General features: G+C 43.8%; 1 long non-coding RNA gene across 1 annotated transcript in view; it reads right to left on the bottom strand.

Annotated features, from left to right (window-relative positions):
- Positions 1–260: 260 nt before the first annotated feature.
- Positions 261–10,307, bottom strand: part of LOC125296766 — a 275,524-nt gene continuing 265,477 nt past the window's right edge. The window contains exon 9 of the long non-coding RNA XR_007193851.1: positions 261–351. This is a non-coding gene — a long non-coding RNA (uncharacterized LOC125296766). The remainder of the gene's footprint in view (positions 352–10,307) is intronic.

Here is a 10,307-nt window from a genome sequence, read left to right as displayed (position 1 = left end):
TGTGTGTGTGTGTGTGTGTGTGTGTGTGTGCATGCATGTGCATGTGCGTAGTAGGCACATGTGCACGCGTGTGTGTGTGTGTGTATGTGTGTGTATGTGTGTGTCTGTGTCTGTGTGTGTAGTGTTTGCATATTCTATGACTATGTATGTTTTGGATGTAAGCGTCTGCTAACCATAAACATAAAGGTAAATATGTGCAGTGCGTCCGGGAGTGAGAGTAGTGTTGAGGATGCAATAAGATGAGGAGGTTTCTGGGACTGACCTGCCCAGCGGGGGATCTCCATGTACAGCTGGCTGCGCTGGAGTTGAGGGAATCACTGCTGCCACTGAGACTGCTGCTGCTGCTGAGCTCTGTGGGGGAAACAGAACACACACACACACACACACACACACACACACACACACACACACAGGCATTACACATGAGCAAAAAACACCACTGGCACTTGAATCACACAAATGCAGCTACTACTGATAACGCTGCTAACCTGGCCATAGACATACACTGAGCCACTGACATACACCTGGGAGCAGAGGGTTGTGTGTTTGTGGTGTATGATTAAGTGTAACAGTCTGTGGACAGCATGAAAGTGTTGACAGGCACTATGTAAAAATAAGTTCTTCTTCTTCTTATTGTTATTATTATTGTTATTATTATTATTATTATTATTATTGTATGGGTGTTAATCCCTGGTATTAAGGTTTTTGATATATACACATGTGTGCGTGTGTGTGCAAGTATGAGTTTTAGGAGTGAACATACTGTACGTGTGTTTGGAAGTATGATTGTGTATGCTAGTGTGCACATACTGTAGCCATGTTAGTATGTGCATATGTGTGGGTATATGCATGTGTGTGTGTGTGTGTGTGTGTGTGTGTGTGTGTGTGTGTGTGTGTATGTGTGTGTGAGTATGTGAGTATGTGTGTGTGTGTGAGTGTGTGTATGTGTGTGCGTGCGTGTGTGTCTGGTGCCCGTGCACCCACATGTGTTGCTTTGTGCTGACGGGTGTTTATTATGAGCAGGCTGTTGGCTGCGGCCCAGCAGCGCAGCCGGTGTAGCCCCTGCGCGAGAGCATTGATTTCCTCCCCACTGAAATCCCACTCCTCTCTCTCCCTCCCTCCATCTCTCTCTCCCTCTCTCTCTTGCTCTCCATCCCTCTCCCCCCTCTCTCCATCTCTCATTTATCTCCTTCTCTCTCTCCCTCCTTCTTGCAAGGCCCCATCCCTGCCTCCCTCTCTCTCTTTTCCATCTTTCTCTCATATTCAGCTCCCTCGCTCTCCTCGCAGGGACTCCTGCCAGCGCAATTTGTCATTTATCAAAAGTAATTAAAAGCAATTTCTTTGTCTCTTGTTGATTGGGAATTGACTAATTGTTTGAACACTATAAAACAGGCGGGATGAATAAAACAGGGAGGGGACACAAATTTGCGCAAAAACAAACTTGGCTGCCTGCAAAAAAAAAAAAAAGAGAGAGAAAGAACACCACCGACGTATATCCAAGGGCCAAACATTTGGCACTTGGCCACGTTCGTTCCAAAAGCACTTTTCCCTCCTTATTTTCTCTTCTCAAAATGGAGATACACTGAGAGGAAATGGCAACAACAGACCCAGATTGAGATGAATGGCAAAGCTCTAATGCTCTCAGTAAGAATAGTAAAACATTTACAATGCGTGCCAGTGGCGGCTGAATTCTTACCCTATCAAAGCTGTTTTTTCTTCTTTCGAACAGAAATAAAAAACAGAGGGGAAAAAAGAAATAAACCAGTCTTACAACAACAGCCAATAACACTGCTTTACCGTCAATCATTCATTTTTAATACAGTAGCTCACTCCTAACAGATCAAATAGTAAACAGCGCAGGAAATGAGAGATGGCTGAAGTCGCACAGTAAAGGTTACCACAGCAACTCCCTGTTTAAACAGGCGAGGCTTCATTAGTCTCTACCAAAAGCTGCAGCTCTAAATTCACAGAATAAAATGTCAAAATAGCTTCGGCTGGGGGGGCAGGAGACATCATGAAAAATCATGGAGGCCTAAATGGTGCCGCTGTTGTCGCGTTAAACCCCCACTTCCCCGTCTCTCCCCTTTCCCGTCAGTCTTGCTGGATCATTAGTCGGAGCAAAGCTGGAAGTGTGTGTGTGTGTGGGGGGGGGGGTGTAGAGCTGCAAGTGAAACTGTGTTCCCTTTCCATTTTACTCGCTCCAAGTCTCTCTCTCTTTGTCTCTGCCATGGACAAAGTCGGTGGAAAGCGCTGGTGGAGAGCCGAATTGCACGTCCACAGCTGATTTGTAAATATATTTTTTATTTGCTACACAAATACCTGACTCCTTTTCCTATTCTGTGAACGGCAGATCAAACAGCCTTGCAGCACAGGCATTTTTCCCAGAGCCAACAAATGGCGCCGTCGCTCCAGCAAGATGATTTGAATTTCTCTTTGAAGGCTACAGATGGACAAGCTACGCTATCATTGCCCAGGAACAAAGAAATAATTGGGCAACAGTGGCGTTTAAAAAAAAAAAAAAAAAACTGATCCTGATGCTTATATAGCTACAAAGAGTCATGCTAAGAATATTTAATTGAGTCTTTTCACTCCCAACTCACTGCATTTGTTTATGCAACCATTCATCATGGCAAAAACTCAATTACTTATGTTCTCTAACATGTATGGTTATTAATGCTCTAATTATGCGCCCCCCTCTAATCTTTTGCACGGCAATTTGGGTGATGTATGTTTGAACAACGTGGCAGGTCCCTGGGAAGACTGAAGCGGCATTAGGGGGGATCTATACGCTGTAAAGCCCTCTCTCCCGAGGACCATCTGAGAGGCAGAGAGAGACAGAGAGAAAGAAAGACAGCGTGTCTTTTGTTTCTCTCCACCGGCCGGATTTATGTAAGAGTGCTCTGCTAGTGTGTTCATGCATATGCCAGTACATATGTTGGCATTTGTGTTCTTGTGTTTATGATAGACTGCAAAAAAACAAGAAAATGAGAAAAAAAATCCCTCCAACACACTGCATACAGTATGACATGATACGGAGCAAAGCAACATGGGTATCAAACAACAACAGACAAAAATAATAATAATTTAAGGGCCTCCAAAACAAGGACGGGCCTCAGATGAAGCTCAAAGCCGGCGAGTTGATTATGTATGCCTGTGATGTGAGCTGGGTGCCAGTGCAGTTTGGTGAAGAGATTTTTGGAGGCTGTTAAAGGGGTTTTGAGCGCAGTCAGACGCCCCAGTGGGTGAGCTGGAGGGGCTCTGTACTGCCTGCAGCCATGTTCTTCCAAGGCTTTACCTCACTTCCTTCCCTAACAAGGCCGCAAATTACGGAGGGGGAGCGGTGAGAACTCGCCGCAAACATGCCTCCACTGACACAAGAGCAGACAGCACAAAATACAGGAACACACCCTCACAAATGTACACACAAATGTGTACACACAGCTTCAAACGTAGGCACCATCACACAACACAACACACACACACACACACACACACACACACACACACACACACACACACACACACACACTCACAATAAGAGAAGGCTACAAGCTGACACAACTGTGACAGATAAAAAAAGCAAAGGGTGCCATAAAGTGCTGCAAATAAGCTCTCCCACTTTCACATGCTTTAGCTCAGCGCCCTGTATCTGATGATACTTCTCGTGGCACTTCTCGTAGCTTTTAATCTTTAATGTGAAAAATTAATCATCCCATTCATTATTTTAATAGCTGTCATTTTTCTCTCCCCAAAGTGATGATTTATCACCATTAGGATCTGCGTAGGCTTGTGAGAGAGGGATTTATAGTAATGTTTGCACCAGGTAGCCCCCAACAATATTTCACCACCCTGACAAGCCATTAAAATGCCCTGGTGATTAAACAACTGCACTGAGGTCAGGTTGGGAGCTGTTTCCCCACGCGGGGCTGGACTGAGTGACGACTGATGGTGACACTCAGGCCACTGCCAAAATACACTACCCTCCTCCTCCTCCAAATCAGAATCAGAACACTATCCTCCTCCTCTTCAAAATCAGAACACTACCCTTCTCCTCTTCAGAATCAGAATCAGAACACTACCCTCCTCCTCAAAATCACAATCAGAATACTATCATCCTCCTCTTCAAAACCAGAGTGAGAACACTAACTTCCTCCTCTTCAAAATCAGAATCAGAACACTATCTTCCTCATCCTCAGAATCAGAACAAAACCCTCTTCCTCTTTCGCCACAGAAGCTCACTTTACCCCTCTTTTGTACTTGTGTGTCCTCCTCCACCACCCTACCTCTTTGCTGTCCTATCCAGAGTACACTGAAGTATGTCCTTTTGTTTAGAAGTTCATTAGCCCACTCTTCCACCCAAACCACTTGACTCCCCAGTTCCCACTTTCTCATTCTGTGTCTGTCTTCTTGCCCTCTATGGACCCTTTCAAGAGAGTTCCATTATCAGCATCATAGTTGGCCCCACAAGACTTCCTTTTTAACATTCCATATGTTATCTTAAAGGTCCAGTATGTAGGAAATAATGGAAAATAAACTGTAACCATTCCAAATATGATCACCATATGTTGTCAGAGAGTAAGGAAACACAATGAATTGAAGTAATGGCTTATTTAGCAACATTACTCTAACCCGTAAAACCCCGTAAAACCCATGAAAAAAAATGAGTTACGGGGCGGAATCTCTTAGAATTTTCGTTTATGTTTTGAACTATTAATTCTAGAATAGCGTATTAATAATGGGCTAGCGCGTCCTCCTATTTGGGTTGCCAAATTAGCAAAGGCCAACTGTCAACATCTGTCAGTTGTAGTCATGAAGACACACATACACGAGAAGCAGGCAAATTTCCAAAATTAAAACAAGAAACAAATTAAGTGGACATCGGAGGAGCTTCCTGAGATGGTGACGCTCTTCGGCCAAACTAAGAATATCAAGTCTGACGCAGAGCTGGCCATATTTCTCCACAACAGGTAGCCTAGGCTAAACTTCATCTGCATCGCTAACTTCAGCTAAATATGTTACGTTGGTTAGAGAGGTATTTTTTGTTTTCACTGTTTCCGTAGCTGGGTCATGGTCGGAGAAACGTTAAAGCAGCTGCAGGTCAACTAACGTTAGCTAAGTCTTCATTACATCTGGCAACCCAGAAGAGGCTCGCGTCTGGTAGTCTTGAGAACGTTCACCAGTGTTTTGATTTTGGCCAGCAGAACGTTCGGTAACAATCCTACAAATCGCACCTTTAATGTAGAGGAAGTAGATTGGGGCCCAAATAGAACGTTCAAGCATTGTTGTTGTTTTTATTGATCAAAGGGTCTATTGCCCCATTTGTTTCTGTCTTTCCTTCTTTTACTCTCTCTTCCACTCCTCATGTCTTCCTGCATGTTACACCCCTCCCCCTTCCCTTTTGCTTTCTTTTTGTATTTTTCATTCGCTCAATTCCTCAAAATGCCAGATCAAAATATTTACATTTGTCAAACTATCAGAGAGAGAGCCACAGAAACAAACAGACGGAAATAAAAAACGTATTCGCGCTGCTAACGTCGAGAGCCTGGGGGTGACTGCAAGGGTCGCTGCTGCCAGAGAGGTGAAATTGAGTTTCTCCCTTCCTTAAAGGGTTAGAGGAGCATCTCAACACAATCTTCCAACCAGAGGAGGGGAAAGGGGGAATGCGGCAACATGCTGCTTGAAAAAAATTCAGAAATAATTACCGATACGTACATATTTGCTGATACGCCTCATGCTTAACGAGTCTGCAAAGTCCTGACTCATCAAGGCATCAGTGTAATTTATTGTGAGGTCATTGTGCATATTGTGCATTGTTTTCTGCAAATGAGGAGTCTGCCTAGACAACATTAAAAATGTAGCCTGAATGTGTTTAGGCACTTGTGCTGCGTCATTGCTCCTGTGCTCACTTATGGCTGTTTTAATTGTTTCAGATATTTATTTCTATGTTTATTTTGGGGATTGAACTTGTCTGGAAGAGAATGAAGAGGAGCTATGTCTGATTGTCTCATGCATAATGGAGGAGTGCCTTACAGAGATGGAAGAAGATTAAAAGACAGAGGGGGAAGGAATAAAAAGGATATGGTGTGAGCTAAATGTAATAAAACTGTTCACTGTAGTGATGCCTCAGTTAGCAGGACAAAGGAAGCACTTAACCACAAAACAGACAACTGAATCTAAGAGCGTGAAGCATGATAGCTTGTGTGTGTGTGTGTGTGTGTGTGTGTGTGTGTGTGTGTGCGTGCGTGGTGTGTGATATGTACACACCCTGCCTGATATTGTAAGAACAGTGGTCAGAATTGATCACCAATGGCGAGTCTGACAGACACAGCCCTGCCTACTGAAAGACAGAGCCTGTAATTGCTGCATTTGCCAGGGGAGTGGGCTGAGGTCCAGAGGTCTTCAACAACAACACACACACACACACACACACACACACAGAAAGAGAGATAGAGAGAGCAAGAAGGAGAGAGAGACAGACAGAGATAGACAGAGAGAGATGCTGGTGCTCCATATCACATAGCCACAGATAATGTAATACAAAATGTTGTAAAAAGGAAAAGCTTTTTTGATGAAAGATATACACCCCCATGCAAATGTTCTGGTGTCCAGTATGTTACATCTTATGATGATGTAATAACTTGGTTTAAGATTAAATGATTATTTTCTGTGTATGTAACATCTCTGTCTTAATAGAATGTTGTCTTTCTTTGAGAGTTCTTCTCAAGAGTAATTATCTCTCTGTTGGCAGACAAATTGAGTTAATATCTCCTAAATTTCATTGATGAATGAATCAATTAATCAATCAATTAACTAAAAGATGCTTTTATTCATGGTCTCTCTTTTCCTTTTAAGTGTAGAAAAAATACAGTCTAGCCTGTTTTGAATGATCACATCCTCCAATAATCTAATCAAAAGTCTGCTTGTGGAGAAATCCATTCAACCATTATCCGAAAGTATTGTGGCGTATTCACGGAAAATCTTCACTTGATGTAAAGCATGAAAATAGTGGCTGAAGGAGTATAGCAGTCAGCACCATGGAATTATCACCCCGACTGACTAGTCACCCAGTGGCCATCAATTATTCTTTCAAAAGGTACCATCCCATCTCAGCACCTGCAGCCCTTAAAATAGCCTCTTTCAACAGGGTGCCAAACTGCACAGCTGTACCAAGAACACCAGAGCGATTTGACTGCTTATTACATGAATTTTGTCTTCATATCAGGAACTTTTTTTTTCACCCTGCAAATTTGTTTTAGCTTTTTTTCTGCAAGTTCGCAAATTCTTCATCTGTGGGGAAGGCACGTTGAGTCCCAGCCGGCCAGACCCAGAGATTCAGATGTTCAACTTCTGACATGAAGCAAAGCAGTGGTGAAATTAAGACAGGCCTCAGATATTCCTCTTCAACAAGCGGCGATTAAAAAGAAATGGTCGACATAAAAAAAAATATGTTAACATTTTGGTGTGACAACAAGCACTCCCAAATTCTTCTTGAACTTAAAAAAGTCTCATCCAGGCAAGGACATCAAAGAGATAGAAAAAATGAAAAAAATTAAGACTATTATCTAAGACTCCTTTTAGAATGCTATCTAAGGTTAGGTCATTTATGTAACATAGTTATGATAGGGTTATATAACTGTGCTTAAATTTAAAATTATACACTACAGGAAAGATAATTGTTCAACAAAATATGGTTGACCCTTTAAAAAAATCGTCTGCAAATAAAATGCTTAAATGACCGATTTTGAAAACAGTCCTTCGCATACATTACACGCCATTGTGCTAACAACTCTCTCAAAACACACACACACACACACACACACACACACACACACACACACACACACACACACACACAGAGAGAGAGCAGGCTTCAGGGGGAGGAAAAGTGTGGCTTTGTGAGAAGGCATGGCGAGTGGCTTCATTGATGAACTTGTCTGACAAGCTGGAGCTCCGCTGCACATCCGGCGGCCTTGGTGGTGGAGAGTGTGTCACACAGGCACTAGACGGGGATTTGAGTCCTGCCGTATCCAGGCTAGGCATGCCAGATCACTAATTGCACAATTTAAACCAAAGTCCCTGGCAGTGTTGTTGGAGAGCGGTGTGGGCACTGGAGCCGCCGCTAATCAGGGATCTGAGAACAGCTTTGCATGGTTAGTGCTTCAGTGTGTATACAACATGCAGAGAGAAAGAGAAAGGAAGAGAGCATGATAGGGAAAAAAAAAAGAAGGAACATGAAATTGGAGATAGAGGGAAATACTGTAAAATACACTCAACGGTAGATAAAACAGCAGACTACAGGCCAGTGAAGCAGATTTTAAATCGAATTTCCAATTGAATATCATCGGTATGAGCTGACTGAGCTCTGGCGTGATCACTGGGTTTGTTTTTGAATGAAAGAGGGCAGCCTGGAGAATAAAACAAACAGAAAATAATCACAGCTCTTCCGTTAAAAAAAAAAAAAAAAAAAACCCATAGCAAAACTCGATGTGAAGAGGGAGGAAGGATGCTCAGACACTGACTGAGGGGCTTGGCTCAGGTCTTAGACTCACACGGATAATCATCATTAGGAGAGGCAGCGGGAGAGAGGAGGGCTAAGGTGGAATGGGGGACTGGTGGTCGTGGTGGTGGGAGTGTGTGTGTGTGTGTGTGTGTGTATGTGTGTGTGTGTGTGGGGGGGGGTGGTTCTACCAAGAGGATCCATCTAACGAGGAGAAGACCCAGGGGCTATTGGGGAGCGGCCGAAATCCCACTAGCAATCCCCTTCCTGTAATGCACATCCCCGTCAGGCTGGATAAGATGACACACTCCCCATGAAACAGAGATCATAACTTATGCAACATACACAAAAACAAACACAGACATACACATTTATACATATACACATGTAGACATATACAGTACAAACACACACAGACAAACGCACACAAACACATTTATAGTCTCTCATACACACAGCCAAAACAAACACATTCATCCATCTCCAAAACACACATAAGCGCACAGGCACATATGTACTTAGCACGCAAAGAAAACAGACACACAATCCGTCACGTCTCCGGGTCGTGGATGCCAGCACCCACTCATGTCCACATATCAACACACACACACACACACACACACACACACACACACACACACACACACACACACACACACAGAGAGAGAGCAGGCTTCAGGGGGAGGAAAAGTGTGGCTTTGTGAGAAGGCATGGCGAGTGGCTTCATTGATGAACTTGTTGACAAGCTGGAGCTCGCTGCACATCCGGGCGCCTTGGTGGTGGAGAGTGTGTCACACAGGCACTAGACGGGGATTTGAGTCCTGCCGTATCCAGGCTAGGCATGCCAGATCACTAATTGCACAATTTAAACCAAAGTCCCTGGCAGTGTTGCTGGAGAGACGGTAGGCACGGAGCCATCGCTTAATCAGGGATCTGAGAACAGCTTTGCATGGTTCGTTTCTCAGTGTGTATACAACATGCAGAGAGAGAAAGAGAAAGGAAGAGAGCATGATAGGGAAAGAAAAAGAAGGAACAGGAAATTGGAGATAGAGGGAAATACTGTAAAATACACTCAACGGTAGATAAACCAGCAGACTACAGGCCAGTGAAGCAGATTTTAAATCGAATTTCCAATTGAATATCATCGGTATGAGCTGACTGAGCTCTGGCGTGATCACTGGGTTTGTTTTTGAATGAAAGAGGGCAGCCTGGAGAATAAAACAAACAGAAAATAATCACAGCTCTTCCGTTAAAAAAAAAAAAACCCATAGTAAAACCGATGTGAAGAGGGAGGAAGGATGCCTGTGACACTGACTGAGGGGCTTGGCTCAGGTCTTAGACTCCACACGGATAATCATCGATAGGAGAGGCAGCGGGAGAGAGGAGGGCTAAGGTGGAATGGGGGACTGGTGGTCGTGGTGGTGGGAGTGTGTGTGTGTGTGTGTGTGTGTGTGTGTGTGTGGGGGAGGGGGTGGTTCTACCAAGAGGATCCATCTAACGAGGAGAAGACCCAGGGGCTATTGGGGAGCGGCCGAAATCCCACTAGCAATCCCCTTCCTGTAATGCACATCCCCGTCAGGCTGGATAAGATGACACACTCCCCATGAAACAGAGATCATAACTTATGCAACATACACAAAAACAAACACAGACATACACATTTATACATATACACATGTAGATATATACAGTACAAACACACACAGACAAACGCACACAAACACATTTATAATCTCTCTCATACACACAGCCAAAACAAACACATTCATCCATCTCCAAAACACACATAAGCGCACAGGCACATATGTAC

The sequence above is a fragment of the Alosa alosa genome, chromosome 6 (assembly GCF_017589495.1).
Source record: "Alosa alosa isolate M-15738 ecotype Scorff River chromosome 6, AALO_Geno_1.1, whole genome shotgun sequence".
Taxonomy (NCBI): Eukaryota; Metazoa; Chordata; class Actinopteri; order Clupeiformes; family Clupeidae; genus Alosa; species Alosa alosa.
Note: the sequence above shows the minus strand (reverse complement) of the source record. Positions and strands in the feature narration are given on the sequence as shown.